This window comes from Barbatula barbatula (genome assembly GCF_947034865.1).
Source record: "Barbatula barbatula genome assembly, chromosome: 10".
Lineage (NCBI taxonomy): Eukaryota > Metazoa > Chordata > Actinopteri > Cypriniformes > Nemacheilidae > Barbatula > Barbatula barbatula.
This window is the reverse complement of record NC_136773.1, coordinates 16,429,947-16,456,171: the sequence shown is the minus strand read 5'-3', so window position 1 is coordinate 16,456,171 and position 26,225 is coordinate 16,429,947. Positions and strand designations below refer to the sequence as shown.

General features: G+C 39.9%; 1 protein-coding gene across 3 annotated transcripts in view; it reads left to right on the top strand.

Annotated features, from left to right (window-relative positions):
- The first annotated feature begins 5,078 nt into the window (after positions 1–5,078).
- ripor1 (RHO family interacting cell polarization regulator 1) overlaps positions 5,079–26,225 on the top strand; it is a 47,178-nt gene continuing 26,031 nt past the window's right edge. The window contains exon 1 of one of the 3 annotated variants that reach the window (XM_079465817.1): positions 5,079–5,205. The gene's annotated coding sequence lies outside the window, so the exon portion shown is untranslated. Of the gene's footprint in view, positions 5,206–14,989; positions 15,425–26,225 lie in introns of those variants that run through there. The other 2 variants (XM_079465816.1, XM_079465818.1) reach the window with 2 other exon arrangements.

The window sequence follows — 26,225 nt, the reverse complement described above, 5'->3', positions numbered from 1 at the left end:
GCCAACAACTGGTTAAGTTCCTCTCTTTGGGCAGGGGTGAGCTTTTCGTAATTCACCAGGACTGGTACTGGGGGGTTATCTGAGATTTCGACTGCTTGAACATGCGCCACTCGTCGGACATGCAGTGTCCCTTCCTCCTCCTCAAATTCTAGTGTATTCTCGGTTAACACCTCCTGTGGTTTAGACACTACTGCCACTCTGCATCTTGGGCTAAGTCTGATTGTTCGCTCGCTTGAATTCATCACACGTACAGAAACTTTACCGTCCTCAGTTTTTGTTAGCACATTGGCCACTAGAAGTCCCTTGGGTAGACTCACTCCAGTGGTGGGCTCGATTAATACTTGGCACTTCACTCTAGGTGGCACTCTGCAACGACCTTCAAACACCTTTTCACTTAATGGAGGGATGATGACGGCCTGTTTTCCACCAACTTTGACAAACCCAATCTTGCCATCAGGACTCAAGGTTTCGGTTTTCTCGACACTGGCTAACACCCTTCGTATCTTTGCTTCTGCAGGTTGTCCATATTTGTTGGCCGACTTCACATTCTCTCCGGTGTCAAACACAGACTTGAATTCACTGATTATATTCATTCCAATGATTCCTGAAAGTCCCTTTATCTCCTCTGCTTTTGTGCTCATGTCTGTCAGCACAAAGATGCATTTTCCTGGGAGAACCTTCCCCATACACTCCACGTCAGCTTGCAGGCATCCTAGCACAGGAATGTCAAGTCCATTAGCTGCAGTGAGTCGTACCCAGTGAGCAGATGACAGTCTCAGCTCTTGTTCTCCGAAGTGCTTCCTAAAGTGTGACTCCGTTATAGTGGACACTTCTGAGCCTGTATCCAGTAAGCAGTTTGTCTTAACACCAGCTATTCTAACTTCAACAGTCAGACAATCTCCAAATGCACCACTTTTCAACTCCTCTGTCCCGTCGTCAGTCCATTCAGCTGTATGACTTCTTATCATAGATGGCCCAGGGCTGGTTTGAGCTGTACTTGATGGAACGTGTCCTACCTTAGTTCCAGGCGCCCCTGTAGAACGTCGGGACTGATCAGTCACTGTAGCTGCTGCAGTACTTTGTGGGCAGTTCCTGCTAGTGTGCCCAGGTTCACCACATGAATAACAGATATACCTGCCCTCACCGTCCTTCAGGGGTTGTCTTTTTGGACGACTCTGTTGAAGTTGTACCCTACTATTACTGTGCACTGCCTGGTAAAGTTCATCTTGACGAGCGGCAATCTTCTGTATGGCTTCATGCAGTTTTTCCAGTGTTAACGTAGAGGAAGCATGCTCCGCATCAGCACTCACCACTCTGACACGGGGGCTGTGTTTTGGAATGTCCGGCGTTGGAGTCTCTTCTTCTTCAGCCCAAGTGATTGCGGCTTGCATTACCTGAACAAAAGTCAAACTTGCATCCTCTTTAACTCGCCTTTTCATTTCACGCCTCAGAAAATCATCTCGAAGTCCTAGGACAAGTTGTTCTTTTAACACACTTTCGGCCCCTGGAACTCTGTTTGGCTCTCTGCGCTGAACTCGGCTGAGTCTTTCTTGTAGGTCATATGCGTATGAGCGTATCATTTCACCTGGCATCTGTTTTCGTTCGTAGAAATCTTTCAGTCTGGTTCCAATTGGTACTTTGTCTCCATAGGTGTCTAGTAGGACTTGAAATATATCATCAGTAGATTTTTCACCATCACCCAACATGAACCTCACAGTCGCTTTGGCTTCATCTTTGAGATTCTGTTTCGCCAACTCTACACGATCTTCTGCAGGTACTCTCATCACTTGAAAGGCAGATCTCATTGATGCAACCCACTCTTCAACGCTCAACTCTCCAGTCTTGGTCGAACGTCCACTGAACTCTGGCAGTTTCCTGTCCCTGGGAATATAAATGGCAGCTGGGGGTGCTTGAGCAGTAGCTTGATGCTCGATGACGGCTCTTGCTAGTGACAGTGCCTCTCTTTGTTCGGTTCTTGCCTGGTCGAGTGCTCCTGCCTGTTCGGCAAACCGCCTCTGCATCTCCGCCATCTCCTTCCTTAGTTCCTCAAACTCTGCCATTCTTCAGCTTGTAGGCCCAGGGACGTGTGAGACAAAACAAGAAGGTAAATACAGTTTAATTCTATCCTGTTCGTGACGCCAAATGTAACGGGACTGTATGTCTCGCCTCGTAGGGGAAAATTAAAACACTACCCTGGAAGACTTAAGAGCGGAGGAATCTTATTCCCCACTCCGGTGCTTTGAGCCTCAGTATGCACTCTATGTGTATATGTTTTACCTTACACCATTTTCGAAGGTATTAAAGGAGTAGGCAGTGTAGGCTTCAGGCGAGTGTGTCAACACGGTGGCTTCCTGAAGTGTATGTGGTGAAGAATAAGTTAAAGTTCACATCCCCACCCACCTAATCCTAACAGTATAAGTGAGGCGCCCCTACCCCAAGGTAAGTTCAAAAATAACTATTCAATGTCCAAATTTAACAATTAGTAATTTATTCTCTTGCCCTTAATAAATTATGTTTCTGCCGGAAGGGCCTGTTTCAATAAAATAACAAAAGGTAACAAAAAAAAATAAAATTCAAATAAACAGTTCAAGACTTCTCGTTTCCTTGCAATAGTACCAAATGATTCACATTTTCAAAACAAACCCTTTTTTAACACCTCAAAAGTGTTCGAAGTGTACAAAACCACAACTCAATTACATACACAGTTCAACACAGATGATTCCCTTAAATGATTCTCATGAATCAATTCTACGATTCAGTCTTCACAAACAGAGTTATCACAAACACAGTTCAAATTGAAAGTTCAAACACTCAATTGCACAGAACTCAGTTCGTTATCAGTGTAATGTTCGTGTATGTGTGTGTGCGCGTACCGAACCGTGGTACCGGCTGTGACAACGACAACTTTGATGCGATGATGACTTGCGAGGACTCGTGAAGACTTGCGATGACCTGAACCACAGTTGTAATAAATCCGTGAACAGCTGAGACAGGACAGTGAGATGTCGTAAGGATGGCAGGGAAATAATAAAACAATATATAAAACAGAAAATTTCTGCGTGGCCCGGTGAAACTCAGGAAATGTCCGGAGCAAAAATGGCGCAGCTCAGTTCGGCTCGCACGTGGCGCGCATAGCTAACTGGTTTAGATCACACAAAAAAAACGTCTTTCAATAAAAAACGAATCACTACTTCAAAATCAAACGATCAGCTCACATACGCATTCATACGTGTTCCAAGGTAACTCACGGCTCTAGCAACTCTCTCTCGTGCTCTCAACCGATCTCCAACCCCGATCTCTGTCCGATGACGCGATTGAGTAAAAACCTCTGTTTTAGCTGCGTCTACAGTTTCACATCATAATGTTGATGTACACGAAGATCACGAAACTTAATCCGAACGTGCACCACTGTCTTACACTACAGCTGCAACGGAAAAACTGTCGACCTCTAGTACAAAAACATGGCGTGTCTGCCTCGCGAAGAAAAAACTGAAGCTCTTTTCTTATTTCCCAGACGTCTCTTCTTTATCTTTCCCGGCGCACGCCAGAGAAAAACCCTTTCATAATAAAAGTCCCCATAGAGAAAAATACCTCCGTTACATATGGATCCGATCCAAGGCACTAAAAGACTTTCAGTGAAGGGAACACGAATCTGAACTGTACCAGCATCACTCTTGCGCTTCAGAGAGAATCACTTCCTCTGACACTCTGGTCCAAACGCCAGGGCGATCACGTTTCCATGACGACTGACCAGAAAAGACGCACGTGACGTCATGTTTACGTGACTCCAGACTGTTAAAATGAGCATCAAATGAACGATAAACTTTAATAAAAGAGACACAGGTCCGCAGTTTATTTGTCGTGCTGCTGTTTTTGTTTCACTCTCTAGAAGTTAATAAACAGAACTGAATGCGTCTTGCGGAAGAACATATTAACCGGCGCTACTTCTCTCCGTTTGTGACTATGGACGAGTCACCCGGGTCCTGTGCTACTCCACAGCGGCGGCGACCCGCTGGACTAAAATAGTCCGAAAATAAACACTTGTTATAGGTGTACCATGGTGATTCGGGATACTGACTCCAGTCCTCACCGATATGGTGTCGCAATCGGAACAACTCTATGTAAAAGGAAAGAAGCGTGAGACAGCTTTGGAGCAACTTAGTTGATTCACAACAATACATAACGTGTTCTCACTCCGCGTGTGTCTCGCGCTGAGCGGTGCAGGTACAGATGAGGAAGAGAAGAGGATGACACCATTTGCTAAGCGGGGATGTTTCATTTTCATCCTCAACACATACATTTGAATCCAAAAACTACGGAGTATGTTTTGGAAATTATTTAACCTTCTGAAAGACGATTCTTTTTAGAATAACAACATTTCTTACTCCAAGTTTTAGGGGTGCTGAGCTCCTTTTTAGGGGTGCTGAAGCACCCCTAAAAAGGGGCTAGCTTCGCCCATGGCGTAGACTATAATGAGGAAACCGAAATTACAACTGAGTTTGACCAACTCACGCAGAGAGCACCCTCTAGTGTACAGTCTCACACATCATAGCAGCTTGTAAGCTTCCGCTTGCTTGTCTTCAGTAAGCATGTGGAGATCGTGCACAGGAAAGCTTAAGGTACGTTATAGTATAGTCATCTCAAATTGAGATATTGTTTTCTCTTCTTCGACTTACTTCATTCTTAACCCTGCCAAGGAAGCGCGTTATGCCTTAACAAAGAAACAAAGGTAGAGATATAAGTAGCCAAGTTCAAATGTCCCCAACTCAGAATCAGTGGCCCATCCCGTTTAATGGTCCTGTGTAAAGAAGGGTGCATCTTGTGAAAACACGTCAAGGTCAAGGCTGTTATTCCAGATTTAGAAAAAATGTCACAATACCACAACATCGACCATGCGACCAAAATCAATCAAGCTGACAAAAGAATCAACGATTTAGTTAGTGAAGTGATTTATTGACCTGTTGATTTTTCATTAACTATAAGCTGCTTCGTGAGGTACTCCCACTTGCCCTGTAAAAAACACGGAGAGGAGGGTTTTGTTTATTTCAGACTAGTTGAAAGTAAAAGAGGTGGGCACCAGCAGACGCGCGCGGACTGCGGAGGGAGGTGCGCGCTTTTTCTTTTTATTCCACTTTATTACATTTTCTCACGTTCACGTTTGTTTCTTCAAAAGGAGAGTCGCTTGGATATACGAATACTCTTAAGGTAGGATCTCGTAGTGAATAAAGTATAGGAAACAGCATGTTATGAGCATTTCTTAATCTTCAAAAAGTATTTTATTAATGTGTTTTTTGGTACGTCAACGACGTATCCGTGAGAAATTTTAATTTGTATTCATGTCTCTTATTCGTTTGGCATATCTCATCTTGACGTAACTGTCGTGTGGTTTTGTGGGGGGGTTCATTTCTCATCGTTTATCATCAATCGTTTTGGGCCAGCCTGGGATATTCCCGACACTGCCCCAGAATCAAACAGTTGTCATGGAAACCGAGAGTTGGTTAGCTTATAGTAATACATCTTTGGGGTGAACGTGAAAAAAAGATATACAGGTGATCACGTTTGTGTTTTAAAGTGAAGACAAAGTTGGCAAAGATTGTTTTTGACATAATGTGAAATAAAGTAATTGCTTGCTTGTGAATACTGACAATGCACTGTTTTAATATTGCAGTATTCTCAAAACTGTGGATTGGTTTATCAATAATAAAATTTAACTTCATGTGGATGTCGTTGAATTCAAAACTGTAACTAGAAACATAAAGATTGTTTTTCATTGTAGTGTGTGGAAGTGTGAGTCATATTTGTGTAAAGTTATCCTACACGAGTATTTACTTGCTTGAGAATCAGATTAAGTTTCAGCTGATATGTTACACTGGTACCTCACGGTATCTCTTCTGGCAGTGTTTTGCACATATGCATTCCAGAACTTCATTCCAGAACACCGTTTAACGTGTCTCTTCTGCTTTGGTTCACCGTGTTTTTCTTTGTTTGTTCATTGACTCATTTTAAACCATTAACTCATTTTAACAATGTAAGTCATTAAGAGGTTATTGAATGTTTACTGATGTTTGAAATATGCTCCGCAAAGGCAGCTCAACCCCTCTATCTGTACAGAATGAGGTGGGTCTGCTGTGTTTGTTCAGTGGGCTCCTCCTCAAACAAAAGTCAGTGATTGTGCAAGTACATTGACAATAAACGCAGTAGTTCAAGTTTAATTCAATTTAAACCTTTAATGCTCGAATTGCTTTCAATATTTTGTTTGTCAAACGTGTTTATGTTAAATGTCTAAGACTGACACCCTCCCACGTGCAAGACGGTATTGTCTTTGTTGTCAATTTAGATGTCAAAAGTCAGAAACATGATTTATTTCATTTGCAGGATGTGGTGTAATGTAGAGTTTACAGTAATATGGTTCCTTTTTGGTTTATACATTTAAGTCATTAGAAACAAGGAAGGTAAACAGATTGAATGTTTTTGCTTTTCTTCTCTGAACAGGAGGAAGTGATTTTAGCCCTAGGGATTTGCTTTTTATGTAAAATCTCATGGTCACCCCCACCCCCACTCAAACACACACACACACACACACACTATACTAATATGACTTTTTTGCTTTAACATTATAGGAAACACTTTGTCAAGGCTGCAGCTGAAACTTTAAACTAGAGCTTTTTACAGTAGGGTTTGGGAGACCTTTGGCTGTGGACTTGTCAGTGATTTTGGCAGCTGTTCAAGGAGGTCTTCTCTTTGACCTCTGTCTAGTAGTGGTCAGCAGAAAACAAACCGCAGTGAAGGGAAAAAACAGGAGCATAACACATTACATGTGGATCACTAGGACCAGAGCTGTGTTTAACTCTCTAAAACTAAAGAAATGTGTTTTTCCACGTCCATTTGTTCTTCTCACGCTTTTATTTCCTCCTCCACGGTTTTTGTTGACTTTGTTACACATGCACTTTGCTTTTAATCTCAGTCCATTCCTGCACGTTCCATACACTAACAATAATGTGTAGCGCGCGACATTCCTTTGCATGTTTCTTTGGACATTCTTTAAAGTGATAGTTCTCTCAAAAATGAATTATTTGTCATCATTAACTCACCCTCTTGGCTTTTCAAACCTTTATGACTTTGTTTCTTACGCAGAACATAAAAGACGATATTTTGAAGAAAGAAAATATATGTAAACGAACAGCACTGACCCCCATTCACTTCTATTGTATGGACACAAGACCAATACAAGGGATTGGGGGTCCAGTTGACAACATTTTCTAAATATCTTCTTTTGTGTTCCGAAGTAGAAAGAAAGTCAAACTGGTTTGAAATGACATAAGGGTGACTATATGATGATATTATTTTAAATTTTTGGGTGAAATATCACTGTACGCTTGGTGTGCATTTTGGAGTTAAATTTGACATTATGTATCTAGAACAGTGGTTCTTAACCTTGTTGGAGGTACTGAACCCCACAAGTTTCATATGCGCATTCACCGAACCCTTCTTAATTGGAAAAATAAAACATGATTTTTTTCAAATTCAAAACATAGGTATATATTTTACTGGTGCACAAAATGAACCGTGCATCAACATCACTGTGTTTGAAAGAACAAAACCATTAAAAAAATGTCCATCTCCATGCAGCTTAAGGAAGTGTTCTCTTAGTTTTGCCGGTGCTTGACTACAATTGCTCAATTTGGCATTGCAAATCATGCAGTTAGGACGCTGACTCCCATCACGTTCCGTTATACACGTGAATCCATATTGTACATATTCGTCCGACCAAATTCTTTTTTTGCTCGACATAGTTAGTATGAAAGGATTAAAATATTAAGAAATAAATCACACGACATACCATCACGACAGTCACAAGTCGACTACTGGGCGCACCAAATTCCCTGCAGCACAGATAGGCCAAGCGATGTTACGTGATCACCTGCAGCCAATGATGGCCAATCGGGGTGTGTCATCACGAATCATATGAGTCAGGTGTGTGTCTTGACCTCCACCGAACCCCTGAGACTGACTCACCGAACCCCTAGGGTTCGATCGAACCCAGGTTAAGAACCACTGATCTAGAATGTCAAAAGTATTGATCACATTTGTAAACCCTAATGTGCAGTAAAAATATCCTAGTAGTTCTAATCACATTTGTAAAAAAATCTATTTCCGCTTATGATGTTATTTATTTATTTGTTAAGTTATTTATTATGTTTTTGTGTCATATGTGCTGGTTAGTACACTGAGAATATTTTTATTACAGGACCAAAGAGAACAACAGTTTAAAAAATGACCTTTGGAAGACCTTCATCTAAGTTTGAGTATGACCATAAATCCTTCTGGGATGTAAAGAAACATCTCATAAATCAACGACAACGTATAAAGATAGGTTAAAAAGTGTCTTGAGAGTATGTAATGCAGAGATATCGACATGTTCTTCTTCAGTTTGGAATAAATGAGTGTCTATGCAATGACCTGTAGTATCATTTGAACACATTGAGCTTATACATTCATAGTAGGAACCGCCAAAACCAAGCAAATAAAAAGGGAATATGGCAATATAGATTTGTGAGAAAAGTTGGCAGGAATATCCCCGTTGTGCAAAGCAGATAGAGGGATGGCTGTCGGTGGTTACAGGAGGAAGTATTCATTGGCACAGATGTGCAGGGTGCCTTCCTTCCACATCGACGGCCAAACACACTTTGTGAAGCAATTTGAGCCATTACGGTTTTAAAGAACAAACCAGAAGCTGATCGCGATATAGTCTGATCAAACATGCAGTGACAGCATTATTTGGCACAGAACCTGATATGTTAACCCTTTAAGGTCAGTCAGTGGCTTCACCAATATAGCAACATACTGTGAGACATTTTCTCAGAGATATAAATATCCCATACCGTCATTTGTTATTGCCCTTGTTTACCAAGTCTGAAGTTATTTTGTTCCATACAGTGTTTCAAGTCTGACTTTGATATTAGACATGTGACAGAATCAAACTTTGGAGTGATGTGTGGAATACAATGACAGGAAATGTTAGGTCATTTTTCCCTCCCCCTGCACCGTTTATAAATGTCTGCATTGGACTGAGGCTTCCTGATAAAAGGTTAGGTCAGAATCAGACAATGAATAAACACTGCCGCTTGAATTCACTTGAAAATGACCAGTGTCTCTTTCTGATCCATGTTAAAGTGCGACAACACCATCAATTGGAATTATTAAAGGAGAAGAAATGTAAACACGGGTTGTTTGTCTTTGACAGATTGCCTAAAAGGGATAGTTAAGTGTTTCACAGGCTATCTCTCTGCTGTTTTGATTTAGTTTTAGCCCATGTGCTGCGTAAAAGATAAGAAAGGCCTTACTCACTGCTTTAGATGTGCCATATGTAGATGTGTCATATCTTCTGACAGCCAAATATTTTAAAACAAACTGTTATTTCTATTATTAATATTTAAATGTATAGTATAAAATACCATAAGAGAGACTTTTTTCAAGTTTTTTTATTTGTCAACTACCCATATATAAAACAGCCAAAACTACACGATCAAAACAGTTTAGATGTAACATCATAGATAAGCCTACTAACACTGATGTATGAGTGAATTCATAAAATGGTCTGACATATGGCGATGATCATGTTGTCCAGTGGAGGGCAGTGTTGGCTCTGGCTTATCTTAATTGTTATTTCGATTGGAGGGAGGGGTCATGAGTCTCATGATTGTCATATGGTTATATATATTTTTCATATTAATGCTTTTCGGACCCAACTACCAGTTTGTGTTTCAACTACACAAACATTGACAGAATATGCGTTTCTTCTTTGCCTTTTAACCTGATCTGAAATATTGTCCAGTCCAGTTTTTACATTTCCACTTTTACTTGTTTTTACAAATAACTTTTGTCAGTGTGTCTGTGTTTTTATTCTTCCTATGTCTCTGTCAGAGTCAGTGGGGTATGTCACATTACAGGTCATGTGGGGTCCTTGCTAAGCTCAGCTGTTTATTGGTGTGACGTAAGTGGAAAGAGCAACAATCAGGATAAAAAGCACCTATGGTAAATGAAAACAACTACATCAACACAACACCTGCTCAACACAGCTATCATAATGAAAGCTTTGTGGAAGAGAATGAGACATACTATTGTGGGAAGAGAAAGATAACATTCATTCTCTCTCTCACTTTAGTAGAGGATATTAGTATATATATAGTTAAATATGTATGTAACAAACAAAAGTTATCCCTCGACCGGTCTAGAAATACTGATAAAGTAAAATTCAGTACCCTGAAAAATGTGTTAACATTCTGTATTATAGTCAAATTATACAACAGTTTTATAATTAAACGGATGAATAAATTAAACTGGCTCTTGAAATGTGCACCCTATGTCATAACTGTAGACATACTGCATCTGTAATTTGTTTTGGTAGCTTCTTTCCTCACATGACTGCCATTGCAGTCAGAGAAGTGATACACATTGGCTTCATAGAGCATTGTAACTCAGAGTAAACAGGAAACGCCTCATCAGAAATGGTCCCAGAAAAAGACAAATGTTACTTCTGTTAACTGTTTACCACAAAACTACATTATTTGGAGCTTTTTCGGCAGCTAATGGTTTTCTAAACGCAGAGTGAAAAAGGAGAAATATACTGAATATGCAGAGCGTCTGTCTGGACATTCAGTTCTCTTTTCTTTCTCTGCAGAAGGAATTCAACCAAGTGGCTCAGCTCATGTGAAAAGAAACAATGTGCATGAGCTCATTGGCAGCCATGATCTTGCATACTCAACCCAGACTTTGCTTCTACTTTTCACTTTCTCTTTCATTTCAGCCCCCACATTCATTACCATCACTTTTCTCAGGATAACAGACACTCTGCAGTTTCACTGTGAATAGGATCATTAAAATAAGATCGAGGGAGAAAACTTTTGTTGGAGTTTAATTACCGGACTTGGATCAGGACCACGCTCCACATGCTTGGGTTTGGGGCGCTGGCTGCACTCCACACGCCCACCGCAGGCCCACTGTCAGTGTCCAATTCTAGGCAGAAGTTTCCTTGTCACGGAGTTGTGACTGGGATTCTTAATTTAGGTGTACTGTGAACTGAACTGAATGGAGATGTGTTTGATATTAGAAGCTGGTGGGAATTTTCTTTCTAGAGAGAACTTTGGTGGGCAAAAATTGGAACGTGTGTGAATACGCTATGACTAGAGAATACCAGTGATAACATATAATAGCACTGACGGGCATCTTTAAAGGGACAGTTCGCCCAAAAATGAAAATTCTGTCATCATTTACTCACCCTAAAGTTGTTTCAAACATGTAGTCATTTCTTTGTTCTGTTGACCACAAAAGCAGATATTTGAAAGAATTGTAGCCAAACCGGTCTAGGGGACTATTGACTAGTAGTAGTTTTCCCTACTTTGACAGTCAGAACGGTTTGGTAACAAACATTGTTCCAAATTTCAATCTTTGTGTTCAGCAGAACAACAAACTGTATACAAGTTTGGAACAACTAGAATTTTCATTTTTGAGTAAACTGTCCCTTTAACTTTATGTACTAGGAGATACTCCTCTCGAGTTTGATCATGTGCTTAACTATGTCCTTACAATCGGGGGTCACGCGAGATGCCATCACTCACATTTCCTCTCCGCCTGCTGAGCAGCATCCCCAGCGGAAGCGACCAATCAGCAGATTATTTCGGTCCGGTCGGCAGGGTACCACCCTGCTTTAATCTAAAAGGAATTTAGCTGGAAGGGCAGATTAAGTAGGCTGAGGGGTCAAAGATCCACCCCCTGGGTCTGATGTCCTGCCTTAAGGTCTCAGGGGTGGTGGGAGCTGGAGGTCCAGTGTTGTATAGAATGTCAGACTAAAATAAACTGGGTTGCACAACTTGCTCCATCTTCTTTTGCTTTACATGCATTTTGGGTGAACTAGCCCTTTAATATAGTGATGTGCTATTGGGCTAGCCTGGTCCAAAGTACTTCTATCTTCAAAGGTCAATAGAGACAGTAGTTTCTAGGCCCTAGAGAATAGAGTCATAAAACGGTAGATATAAGCATCCCATAATGCTCCTCTAGGGCCAATTTTAGTAATCTCTGAGACCTTTATCTCATATGTCCATTTTAGTAACAGGATTTTCTGCTCTGGTTGGACACTAACTCTATTGCCAATATAATATCTCATCATATCTGTGTAAAAGCATGGCGAGTGTACAAACAGACTCATCATGAAATGAGGTCTTCCGAGATCACTGACCCAAATAGACTATCCCATGCATGCCACACGGTACAAATTTACTACACAGTTTCCATTTCTAGCAAACAAAATGTGATTTATGTGCTGGCTAATATGAATTGTGATATGTGGGTATGCTTGTTACGTGTGATGTGTGTGCAAGTTATGAAATGCAAGAGTACCAGATGGAGCGAACAGGTGGCGTTTACTGTGTGTGTGTGTTGGTTAGCACGCATTTCACTTTTGCGTAGGTCAGCGTGTTATGGTGAGCGAGTGGGTGGGCATTAAGGGTTGTTGAGGAGGCTTGAAAGTGCTTTACATTTTTCCTCTATATGACTGTCGTTTACTGTTCAAATTCAAAAAATCGTGTTGGCGCAATGACAGTGTGCATTGAGTGAATGTCAGAAAGATGGCTGTGATGTCATTTTCTGAGGGTTTCTTTCATGGCCATTTCAACAACCTTCAAGCATAACATTATTTCTTTTTGTGTTCATGTTTTTAGTTACAGTGTACGGATGTGTTTTATGGCCTTTTGGAAGCACTTGGTGAGCTGCGGTAGTAAAAAATAAACTCATTACCCCCATTTCCAAAACATAAACTCACAGTCCTACATACTAGCCTTAGGCAGAAATACATAGCCAACCAAATGAGAGGGGGTGTATGGAAAGGGAAACGGAATCTTGTTTATACAAATATTTTATATCCTCCAGAGGCACGCCCTTGCTAGATTAGAAAAATGCATGTTTTGCATTATCATTCAGGCTCAGGCTGCCTAAGCAGTGAATATACATTTGCAACATCCAAAAAATGAACTTGGAAAGCCAATAAAATAAGAGGAAGTCCAGGCAGTAAAGACAGAAAGTGACTTGCAGGTTGCATGCTCATTGGTTCAGAGGCCAATGAGTATGGAGGTGGAGATGGGAGAGGGGTTTGGGTTCTAAGATTGACAGCAAAACAACAGCAAGTAACAAGCGATGATGCTAAACAGCATTTTAATCGTTGATATGACCATTACATCAACACAGGAAGAGGGAGGAGCATGTGTGAAAACATACTGTATAAAAAAATTCCAGAATAATCGTGGAGTTGTCAAAATATCAAAATTACGATCATGTTACTTCAAACCACTTTTCATCGTCAATTCATTCCAGTTATCTGATGAGGAACTCTCACGCGTTTTGCTCTGTCAGCACATGGCATGGATTTCACTTTGCATTTTGTTGCCTAAGTATATAATTTAGGTGCTATGATTTAGCCCTGGGCTGTGGCTACATTGTGGCCCAGGCTAACCCACTGTGGGGATAAATAGATGTGGGGGTGCGTGCTGCATTGATTTAGAGAAGGGAATTCAGAATGGACGAGATAATGGCCTGATGGGTTTGAATAGAAGAAAAAAGGGTGGGGTTAAGAGAGGGGTCTGGGCAGACTCCATTGATCTTTCTCTTCAGGATCTGGGCATATCTTTTGCTGGCAGGTGGCCACGTCCGACCCTCTCTTCAAACACACAACATCACCTTTGGTACGGCCGGCAGTGTTGCTGCAGCAACAAATCACCAGGCCTATGGGAACATTAATATTTACATTTATGCATTTGTCAGACACTTTTATCCAAAGCGACTTAGATTGCATTATACTATACAGTTGTTTCTAAGTATGTATAATCCCCTGGGATCGAACCCATGACCTTGGCACAGTCACAACTCCTCTGGGGCTTGGTGGTGACTTCAGCTACAACACATCTCATCTAAGGTATTTTAGCTCTTGGATAGATCTTTTGGGTTGACTTAAGTTCAGTACAAAGAGGATATTTAAAGGGATAGTTCACGCAAAAATTTAAGTTCTTTCACCATTTAATCAACCTTGTGTCATTCCAAACCTATATGACTTTCTTTCTTCTGCAGAACACATAAGAAGATATTTTAAATGTTCTGTATGACTTCCATAGTGTGGACATGAACCACTGAGACATTCCTCAAAATATATTCTTTTGTGTTCCACAAGTCATACGTGTTTTGTATGACATTGTGGTGAATGATGCCCACATTTTCCTCTTTAAGGTAAAGTATGTGCCGGTAGCATTGTCAAACATATTTCTTGAAAACTCCAATTTGCAGATAGTATTAAACTGAAATCACACGACTCTAAACATCACTTTTTAATTCAAAAATGTAAAAATCTAGTTTGTAAATTGCCTTCTAAATAATGTTGGCTCTTGGTCTGCTGAGGTAGACTAGATTCCTAGTGACACAGTATACAGTCTGCGAAGAGGTTTGTGTAATATTAACATGGCAGTGCCGGTGGTTTAAACTTTGTCCTAAAACATTTCTAAGTATATCCTAGAATAATCACAATTTCTCATGATCTGTCCTTGCCAAGTTCCTATCTATAGCCTGTTGTTCTGCTACAGCCTTGCAGCCTAAAATGTAGAGATGCCCATTGACACTACACAATGTTGGGCCATAAACAGGTTTTTGTATTTTTATAAATGACAATTCATTCTGCTTCTTTCTGTTACACTTTCTTTGCACATGGCTCTGCATGCATATGTCCTAATGATGTGTTTCACCTAATATTTGAGTCTCAGCTGTGCATCCAGATGCATCTTTTTAATGTCGGTGGTGATGATGCTGTCGAATGTGGGGGTGTAATTCAGATATATGGGTTTCACTGAATGAGTCCAGGAAAATCTGTGTCCCTCCCATTGTCCCTTCCCCCTCTGTTCGGAATGAGACGTTTGAATGAAGTGTGTTTAAAAGTCTTATGTGGGCGTGTAGTGTACAGTTAACGTTTATAAAGATTCCAAGTATCCCTCCTACCTGATACTGGCCTACAAGGTCCGTACCTTGCGTTGTCACCCCACCCCCTTAAATTAAAAAGGATCGGCTTTTCTCGATACTCCACGCGGACCGTCGGGTGTGAAGTGGTCACGCCGGAGACGGACGTCTTTTCATTTGCATGTGTTTTGTCCACACCCCTTGCGAGATAACGAGAGGACCGAGCCTACAGCCTTCAGAGGGGGAAAGTGACACACGGCTCGCCTCTGCATGCAGCGGATGCGGTGCGAATATATCGAGGATACTTTGCGCTACATTGCGCGTTGTTTCGCGGGGAAATCATTTCCGTTCATTTCCTTTGAAAGTATCAGCTCGCCTGCGGATCGACTCGGATTTGGATTTAAACATCGATGAGACCAACCCCGGCGACAGACATGTATGTACTTATTAAATCATTTTAATGACGCGCATGTCCTATAAACAGACCTTTATTGACTATATTTTAAGCGTTGCGTAGAAATGTGAGTAGAAATCGTACGCGTTTACACGGCGGAATCTCCTCGAATAGTGAAGTATGACGCCGAGACAAAATGACTGCGTTTACTTAATTGAAGATACTTGACAAGCTCGTTGCTTGTTCCCTGTAATGTTGTCCATTCTTATTTGTATGCGCTTTATCACTGCGATATACTTGCTCAGAGCCCTTGGCATGGAGGAGACGGGAGTGAGCTCAGTCTTGGGGTTTGATGACAAAGAAAGCTTTGTTTGCTGTTTGTGTGTAATAGATGTAACGGAAGAATCGCGGATATTAATAATGAAGAACACATAGCGGAAGTATTCGTATTTGGTTCAAGCAAACGTAGTTCGTAAAGTCAGCAGCGTGTGGTAGGAGCAGATGTGTTTGGGTTCTCCTCTAGTTAGTATCTATTTTCAGACCTCAGCACTTTGTGTTATTGCTTGGATGCCTTTCTTTTCTCCATTCCCATCCTTGCTCATGGCTGCTCGGTTGCTTTAGAGAATATCCCATGGAGCTAATCCTCCACAACCTAATCCCTCAGATTTTTTCCTATGCAAGGGAATGCAGGCTCTGGTAACTTAGCCTTTGAAGTAGATACTCAAATCTAAATATTAAGGTTGAACTGATGGTTGTGAAAATAAGCAGTTTTGATGTGAAATGCATGTAAATGTATACCGTGATATGTACTGTCAGTTATTCACACGAGTGAGGAGCCAACATACAGTATAAGCCCACTGGGAACATATGAGATGGTCCGATGAGCAGTGTACGACTTGTCCTACATTCACAATCCTTTTTTAGTGTCAGATGCAAAAGGAAACTCAAAGAATCCTCATCTTTCCATTTTAGTGTCGCTTCATTTTTATGCTGTGAAGTTTGCTGTGACAAGCCGCGAGGCAGCTGTACCAGCAGTTGTACTTTCTGGCTGTGGGAATACTTTCGGAAAACTCGCAGGCTTGTGAACGGCACCACGGGCCACACAATCTGTCCTTTGTGCGGAGTTGGACTGACATGAAGGAGCCTAATTTAGCTAATGATTCGATCAACAAAAAACATGCAATTGATCAGCAAAAGCGTGTGCTGGCAGTCAGGCCGTCTTTGTTCCTTGTAATATGTTTTTAAAAAGGGCTGTGTAGTTTTTTTTGGAGGGCGTATTGACAGAAATGCAATGTGATACACGTAACTATGTGTTCAGGGGTGTTTAAAGACCTTACATAATGAAACGTAATGTTTTTATTACTTTAGAAAGTGCTTTTTCTACATGCACCCCGGGCCCCCTTACATGGAATTCGCCTTGTTGTTTCTAGCCCTAAACAGGACAAACTGCTCTACAGAGCACATTTCGTAAGTACGTTATCTCATAGCGAAAATGTGATGATCTCTTAGTCCTGTGTCAGCCACATAGTTCTTCTAAAGGGAGGGGTGGAGTGCCAAGAGCCATTGGTTGCAATTCGTAACCTCACCGGTAGATGCTTTCATAGACTGGACCTTTAAAAAAACGTCGGTGACGTTTTCAAAACAATGGGATGTGATTAATTTTAATGTTAATATTTACCTATTATAATGTTTTAATGCTTGCTTAAATGTTTTGGTTGCACATCACAATGGCTCACCCAAACTGTTGCAAATGTGTAATATAATTATATAGAACTTAAACCTACCTCAAAGGTTTTGTTCACCCAAAAAGAAAAAAATGTTGCCATCATTTATTCTCTTTTGTCTAAATCTCTTTAACTGTTTTGCTCGTCTTAGGCGGTTTAAGCTGGTCTCCCAGCCCGGCCAAGCTAAAATCAGGGTGGTTTAAGATGTTATTTCAGTATTGTAGCTAGGCGATGGGTAGAAACCAATGCACATGCATTTTTTCCTTCCCCTTTCTATCTACACACCCTCTTCGCTTATTTTCTTTTTTCATTTCCTTTCCCCCCAAAAAAATGCACGTTCCTCCCTGGAGGAAAAACTGTCTGACCGTTCTGAAAATAGGCACACCTTTAGCACCATTCAACTTTTACTGGCTAAAATAAATGAATCATCACCCCATATATAATTTGAATGCTGCCGCTGGCTTTATTTCAGAGCGTAATGACCTAACTTGCTCTCCAAGACAACAAACAGAACCCATACAGATATTAAAGGCTCATAATATTCATTTTAAGTGCACACAATCTGGTGTTTATGCTACATTTTGTGTTGCTGTTATATTTTGTGTTTCTGTTTCTCAGAAAGGGCTGTAGGTTAGCTGCAAGTATCTATGTAACCTTTTATCTTTTATAGTGCTTTCCCTCCTCGTAGGGAAAGCAGATAATGTTTTAGTTTTTCTTCCTGTCGGTCACAATGCCACTAGTTTCAGAGGAAGCAAGCACTTGAAATGAGTGACTGGAGCCGTTTTGGGGGTTACATAGGATTCTTTGCTCGGGTTCGGTTCTAAGGTGAGTGGATATCCGGGATTAAGTCCAGAGACCTCCACATATGTGTTTAAATACAGTGGCATAGTAAGTCAGATCCGGTTCCATATGCAAAAACTTTAAACTGGCCACCTCCGTCTGTTCGCGACTGCGTTGTGCATTACGGGGCATCAGTTGTTTACTCTGACGTGCATTAACATTTAAATAACAAACCTATCACACTCAAATAGGAACGGCAGACCCCAAGGGAGTGCAGAAAGAGGGAGACATTTTTACACATATCATTTTATCAGACTCGCTTCTGTTTTGAGCAGCTACGAAGTTTAGCGAACTTTCCAAACAAGTTTTGTTCTTTTCTATCTAGTCTGATCTGCATGCTAAGCAAAACACTGATACTGTTTTTGTAGTAAAGCCATTTATTCTAAAACATTCAGATGTTAATGTGAAATTGTTGCATGAACAACCAGTCAATATTTACACCGCTGTAAATCCCACAACTCTGAGCAGACATGATGACTGACAGTTCAGCAAGCGAGTCAAATGTTAATCCAGTAATCGCTCTGTCAAATTGAGTATACTATTTGCTTGAGTGATTCAAAGCAATAGTTCAAGTGTTCACCAGTTTGACTTATTCATTAAAATAACTAGCTCAAAAGAGTTATTTGTTTGTGAATCAGAGTACAGTGCTTTAGGTACTATAAACAGTTTCCTCTGAGAACAGCCAGCTTTGTAAAGAGGCCTCGTCCTCTGTCTGTGTGACTTCAGTTGTCAGTTATCTGTTGGATAAACAGGAAGCTGCTAACACTGCAGAGCTTCGCAGTGGAGAATGTGAAGTGTAACAGTATTAAGAATGCTTAGCAATGCAGTAAACCAAACACACATAGAATAGACGTATTAAAAGTGCACAATTTGCATTGATAAAGGTGTTCTTGAGTGAGATGTTTTTAAGAGTTTGTGAAGCTTTCCTTTCCCCTAATAAACACTGTTATGTTGACTGTGCAGAGTGGGGCAGTTACCACGCAGTGCTGCGCATTCTTGCCAAAAGAGAATTTTGAGGATGGTTTTGTCATTAAATCTTAATTTCTCTCTCTCGTTCTCCACCTCTTTCAGAGCGTGCACCCATTCGTCCTTCCTTAAAGCCTAGCTCTGTTTCCTGAGTGTGGATTGGCTGACCACCCACACACTGACTGAGTAGGCAAACAAATTACCAACCTCTCTGTTGATGTCATTGGGAAGCAGAGACCAATATGTTTAGATGGTTTAGTAGTGTCAACGTAGGGAGGGGGGTTGTGTTGTATGAAACGTGTGCACTGCTTGTCCGACTCACTATATGCCTTCGTGTTGCGTGCATTCGCGTTTACAATTCGTCCGTCAGTACATCGCTGGTCACGGTTCTCTGGACTTTGAAAGAATGTCCTACTGGTCAGTCCGCCCCTGAGTGTAACTATCATTGAAGTTTTATTAGTGAAAAATGTTTTTTTTGTTATATCTACAAACCAAAATTTGACCCCAATTAACCATTACCGAGTACTTCGTTTGTTTGAGAATTTGATCAAAAGTCAGTTTGCACCCTGGAATATATGACAATGAAAAGACCTCTAAAAAGCATCAATAGCTGTTGAGTAGTTTTAATTCAATGTTTAACAATTAATATACCATAAAATAATTAAAAATTCATATGAATACAAATTAAATATAAAGTAAATTGTTATTTTATAACCAAACACAGATCAAAAGTTAACTTTGAGCCAGGCATGTATGTCCGCTGAGACTGTCTTTAGAGCAAACTTCAGTGAATGAATTTATGTAAACATACACACAAACAAATATTTCTTTAGTCTATTGCTGAATATATGTTTTTGCAGTTTATCTGTCACATATTTGAAAAATTATTTGAGCAAATCAGTATTCTGAATGGAGGAGTGTAACCATGCTTAAAGAAAAGCCACATGAATTTCTCATCGTCACTTTGTGGTAAATCTTATGTGAATGCTCACATGAAACCCATTGAATCACACTTAAAACATGTGATGACATAGCATGTGATGTCCACATGTAAACGTGAAATTTGTATTTTTCCTGTAAAAATAAATAGGGTATAAATGTAAACTTTGATAAATCTGATATGGAGGCCCAAGACAGACGTGCAGTTTGATTTGCTGAAATTGTTCTTTATTCCAGGAAAGTACTTTGCTGGTTAATAAGTCACCGGTTCCTTCATGCTCATCAAATGGTTATAGTCACACTCATATTTTGTGGGCTGCGTTACATAATGTAAGACCATTGCGCAACATCTGGATATTTCACAATGAAAACGTGCCATTCAAATAAACCACTTACAATTGTTAGACATTTTTAACTACATCGATTGGTAGTCAAAATGTGTTTCCAACTTGCTGTACAAATCTAACTTACTAACATTGCTTGCCATAATGAATTCAGCCTTGAATTACCGTGTGTTTAAGCTGATTGTCATTATAGGGTTGCCATAGCGGTGCATCATTGAACAACATCCACAACATGCATCAAAGTTCAGTGCATGTTAGAAATGCATAGCTGTGCTGGATTTGGCCCAGTGTACTGTGTAATTCCTGGGTAGGCTGTGCATTATAGTACGGCATGTATTTCTGGAGTGTATCATTACGCTGCGAGTGAGAGAAGTGTTATTATTCTGTCAGGACAAGAGAGAAGGAGCATCTGCTCCGGGTGACTCACTCGCTCCCATGGCACATTCACACACAGGCTTCATGGCTGCACAGATAAACCAAAGTCACCACAAGCACACACCTATCATAATATGCAAACATGTATATGCGGTTGTCATTTTGTCTGTTTAGTTTGGCAAAACACCGGTCTTCAAAAGCAGAACATTATATATTCATAGTCATTTGTTGGTTCAGATCACTTACACCTTGTCAGTCTGCTCTCGGAGTTAATCTGCTTACACCAGCCTACTTTGCAGACAGCTGTGTCATCTGCCACAAATACAGTCCAAACGTAATGCCCACGTGACAGGCAGACCTTCATAGCTATAGATATGTAGATACATTTGTGTAAATCTTTTGATGAAAGAAGACATCGACCTGCTGAACGGTCTGCGCTGGTTCTCTTGTTGACACAGACCCAAATATGGTAGAAACAAGACGCACAGAGTTGCTGTTAAATTCAGATTGGCTGGTGCCTCTTCATGCATAATAATACTGCTTGTTGTTCTCCCAGTGACGTGCAGAACTTCAAGAAAAGGTCACACCAGCTAAGGATTTTTGAAATCTCAGTGGACCTGTTGCCGATAATTGGAATACATGTATGTATTCAGAAAACATTCAATACTGCTGATCTAAGGGTCAGACATTATACATTCAGAACAGATTTTGCTCATAATATGTCACTCAGAACAATGTATAGTCTAGCCAGTTTTATGAGTTTAAAGCTCTGCTAGGTCTCACATGGGTTTAAACAAACAGGAAGTGAAGGTCTGATCCCCTCTTTCTCCAGTGGTGCTTTGAGAGTCCGTAGGCTTTAAAATGATCACTTAACTGTTTATGAAACGAGTCCAGGGAGACAAAAACAACCTCCTTGAACGCTACCTTTGTGTCTGTATCCAAACATGTAGGTCATAATCTGTTTTGAACCCTGATATCCTTGGAGAAGATCAGAGACCTGAGGACCACTCGAATCCCATTACGTGCTTATAGCTTACAACTCTTAATGGGAGTTAGTGTATGGGAACGCAATGTCATTCATTTTATGTGGTGCAATATTGCACACTTGTAAATATCTATGTACATATATATTTAGATGAGCTGGATGGATATGACATGTTGTCATGTGAGATGCTATACTCGAAACATCTAAAACATCTAAAATTACTTGACACAACATGAACTTTCGCTTGTGAGCAGGGCAGAGAGATAGCACTACATTGTGGCTTGTTCACTGTGTTTGGGTGAAGAATGTGATATAAACGGTCGATATAATGCTGGATTTGGAGATCGTTTGATCAGGTCAGGGCTGTATAGTGTATTGAGTAAAGCCATTGACTTATAGAGTGATCCAGTGACTTATAAGCCTCATGATCCAACTGGAAATAAACTGAAAGTCTTGAATTCATGGGTGCAAAACTTGCCTGTGCAGCTGGGGCGATTGACATCAGAAATAGCAGCAAATACATTTTTTGTTATGCAAATATTGACTGTAATGGAAGCTTGATATATAGCTTTTTGATTCTTGTCTGGTGAGCTTTAAGTGTCAATACCAGCGTAATATGTGAAAATGCGGGCTATGTGGGGAAAAGGGTAATCTGTAACGGGAATTTTTCAGACCGTTAACTGGAACGATGCATGTTTATTTTCTGTGTTCTGGTTGAGTCATGTGTGGAGATTGCTTCTTCATCACCAGTGTTAAGATAACTATGTCGTCAACCCAGATATATGAAGCAGAAAGGATGGGATGAAGTGATTGTACAGATGCAACAAGATTATAATATAGTTTAGCTTCCAAGGAATACTGAATATCTGTCCTTGCTTTTCCTTTTGGTTCTCTTTATTACAGAATGAGATATTTTAAAGAATTTAGGAAAGAAAACAGCTCTGAATACCATTTTAATTTGTCCTACTATGGGGTAGGGGAGTAATTCATGACAGAAGAGTACCACTTAAAAGGTTCTCAAAGCTTTTTCAACATCCAGACTTTAATTGTTTTGAAATTCAGGTCCTCCTCAGACAGTGCAAGTGTGGACTTTTTGGCCTGTTTTTATACATCCATCAGCAGTCAAGTCAGCAGTGGCGATAAGTCCTCTTGTTCAGAATGCAGAGTCAGGCGAACAACAGCCTCCCTCCATTGTAAACCACAGCAACTCTTAAAATGGGCAATAAATGAAGAATTATATTCCTCCCTCACTTTCTCTCTCACTTGTGGTTTACACGATGAGCATCTTATTGGCAGAACATTAGTCAGTGGCTGTAGAGAGACACTGTAAGGAGACGCAGGGTTGAGACCAGGCTGAAGGGATGTCGGGCCAAATGAACATCTGTGGTTGACAGCCATACTCTTCTTTGTTTGTTGTCAACATTGTAATCGAGATAACAGAGAATGGTACAACTATACAGGAACTGTTTAATGCTGCTGCTGGTAAGCATCTAGAAACGTAACAACTCTTATTGGACAATTTGTTCGGGAATAGTTTTCATTGTTTGATTTCTGTGCCATCATAGAAAATTGTATGACTGTAACATTGTTAGCTAAATCATTTTTGAATTAAATAAATAAAACCATCAAATCAATTAAATATATTATAAAGTTTTACATTTTGAATGAACAAGAAAAATTCGTTTAAAATATTGGATTGTCATTTTCGGAACAGCGTTTAAATACCTCAAAAGGATATCTGTGGGTGCTTTAATGATTTTTATACGTCCATAATGTAAAAGGCAAGCACGGGCTGAAGTTTAAAGGAATGTGAGTTGAACTCCTTTAATAAGGGAGACCTCTACTAAACTCGAAGGTCAAATTGTAATCCTGTGTGTGTGTGTTTGTGCGTGTGTGTAGATAACAGGGATATTCCACCTGCTGTTCATTTGTATTGGTCCAGATGCCTCAGTCTGTGACTCATTGTAGGATCCTTGTAAGCACCTTTGGGAAATGACTTCATTAGACTAAACATCTGGCATTACCTTATGGTACCATACTTACTGTAAACCACAATGCCATTAGTTATTTGACAGTGTCCAGTAGTACCTGTATTCCAGTGACATCTATTGTTTTTAGTTGGACATGAAACATTGTCTTGTCTTAATGAATAATTTAGTGTCACACTATTCTTTTTATATCTGTTTTAATACTCGCAAGCTTGAAGACAGAGAATAATTCGTCTAATGACATGATCTTTAAGGCATATAAATGTTCATCGAAATCACTGTGCTATTCATGATGGCGCTCGATTTTATATTGTCACCACAGATAGATCATGAATGAATTTATTATGTATACTTTAACCTTAGTGTATTATGCATGTGAAATAGTTTTGTACGCTTGTTTGCCGTGTTCTTATCCGAGATCATGCTATAATGGTTGGACAAATATTCAAACAGACAGGCTGTGCGACAGCTTCAAAGCAGTTTTTGTGTTAGTGCTGAGTGAGCGATCAGAGCTCTAGACAGCCATCTGTGAGGGATGCTGACAGAGTCCTCCACAGTCTCACGGATCACGACAGGTTACTAATCACCACGGCAACTTCTTCTGAACTATAACTACAACCAATCATTTACTCCTGAGCAACTGTTGCCGGTCCAATCAGACACAGTATACAGATTGTGTAGAAGATCTTCTGTGGGATACGAATCCGTTTACGTGGTGTGTTTTTCGTTTTGCCTAGAGGAAATGTAGATAAAAGATTTTTGAGTGTAGTAATAATACGTGTAAAGATGTGTTTGTAAGCCAAATATACCCTACAGCATGTTGCCTGTTCACATTAGGGCTATTATACACTTTTAACTTGGAAAACCATTAACATTTTCATAAAATTTCAAGGTATCAATCATGATGATTAAAATATAAACCGATGCAAAAAACAGGCTTCTGTTGCGACAGTGAAAGATGGGAATTCGAGCTAAACATCTTAACAGGTGCTCATATGAGGAAACCCTGACTATGTTGTGAGGTCTAAGCTTACTTGGCAAAAACCAGTCATACGAGCTGCCTGTCTCGAGCACTTCCCTTTACTCAGTCTCACTGTAACATCAAAGGCCTGTTTCTTTTGACTTGTCATTTTAGACATTTAATAATATGTTGTTGTGATATGTCGTCTTGCGTTGAACGTCATGCGTTAGCCAAGTACTACTGGAAGCCACTGCATATCTTGACATCTGAAATAGTTGGTTAAAGGATGATGTCAAAGTGATATCCTCTGGGGATATATGCAGAATAACGAATATGCAGAATAGCACGGGATAAAATGTCAACCCGTAAGAGATTTTTATATTCTGTGGAATGTAAATAAGTATGCGTGGTTAACTTGGTGCAAGTTGGGTGTTATGATGAAAAAAAACATGTGAATTAATTCACCAAATAACAAATCAAACATTCTTTTGACCTTCTTTCAGTCTGTAGTTTCGTGACCCGCTCTAATCCAGCGCTTTCTCTCTCATCCCCAGTGCTCGTGCTGGGATCTGCACGTGCATATAAAAAAAGCCAGGTCGCTTTGTTATGCTGTTAATATTTTTAATAAAGTTTAACAGGTGTGCAAAGACAAGTGCGAGAATAAACAAACCTAAAGACAGAGAGTCGCAACAGACCAAAAGTGCGCATCTAATAGAGAGTGAAGAGCGACGAACACCAGTTTATAACACAAGTCTCATTGTTTGTGAATAATAATCATATTTCATTGTTTATGCATGTTGTCTTATCTTCCTAATGTGTATATATGATATAGCCAGAAGATAAACATAAATAAATAATACATTTACATTTATTCATTTAGCAGACGCTTTTATCCAAAGCGACTTACAAGTAGTTGTTTTATTTTTTACAGTGGCACATTACTGCAGAGCAATCAGGGGTAAGGGGTCTTGCTCAAGGGCCCTTCAGTCATGACCTGCTGGCACTGAGATTCGAACCGGCAACCTTCTGATCACAAGCTCAACACTCTAACCACCATAATCAGAACTTAATTTGATATCTTTAGTACATATTCATAACTTGCATACATTGTAACTATGGTGAGCATTTAAATGAACTGTAATAAATAAATAAATTAAATCAATCAAAGAAAAATTTGGTATAATGTATGGAATTAAAATAGGAGATTGTTACCGTGAAATAAAATAATTAATTCCGTGAATTTTTTTTCCTTAGGTTCCACAGTACAACAGTGCAATTTTGCATTACATCATTTTAAATATATCAATAAGCAACTTAATCAAAGCCCATTTGAAGTAGATCGCATAACTAGGATTTGTAGTATCCACCTGTTTCATGCTCTTTTAGATCCATGGAGTACAAGTTATAAATAAAAAAGGAAGCATTGAGAAGGATTTGAATGGAATAAGGTATGTACAATAGTAAACCGTATTAGAAGCTTACTATAGCAAATATTAAAGTACCAAAATATTTAGTATAGTTTATCAATTGACTACAGTTAAAACTACAAAATTCTATACATAGGTCACACACATCTGGGATGGCATGAGGGTAAAGTGAATTTGAGGTGAACTGTTCAGTTAAACGTTCATTTAAAAAGCAAGTTTTAGTAAAGAAAACATATCAGAATTAAGTGATTTGGGTGTGAAAGGGATTTTGATGATTCAAGATTTAGCTATTTT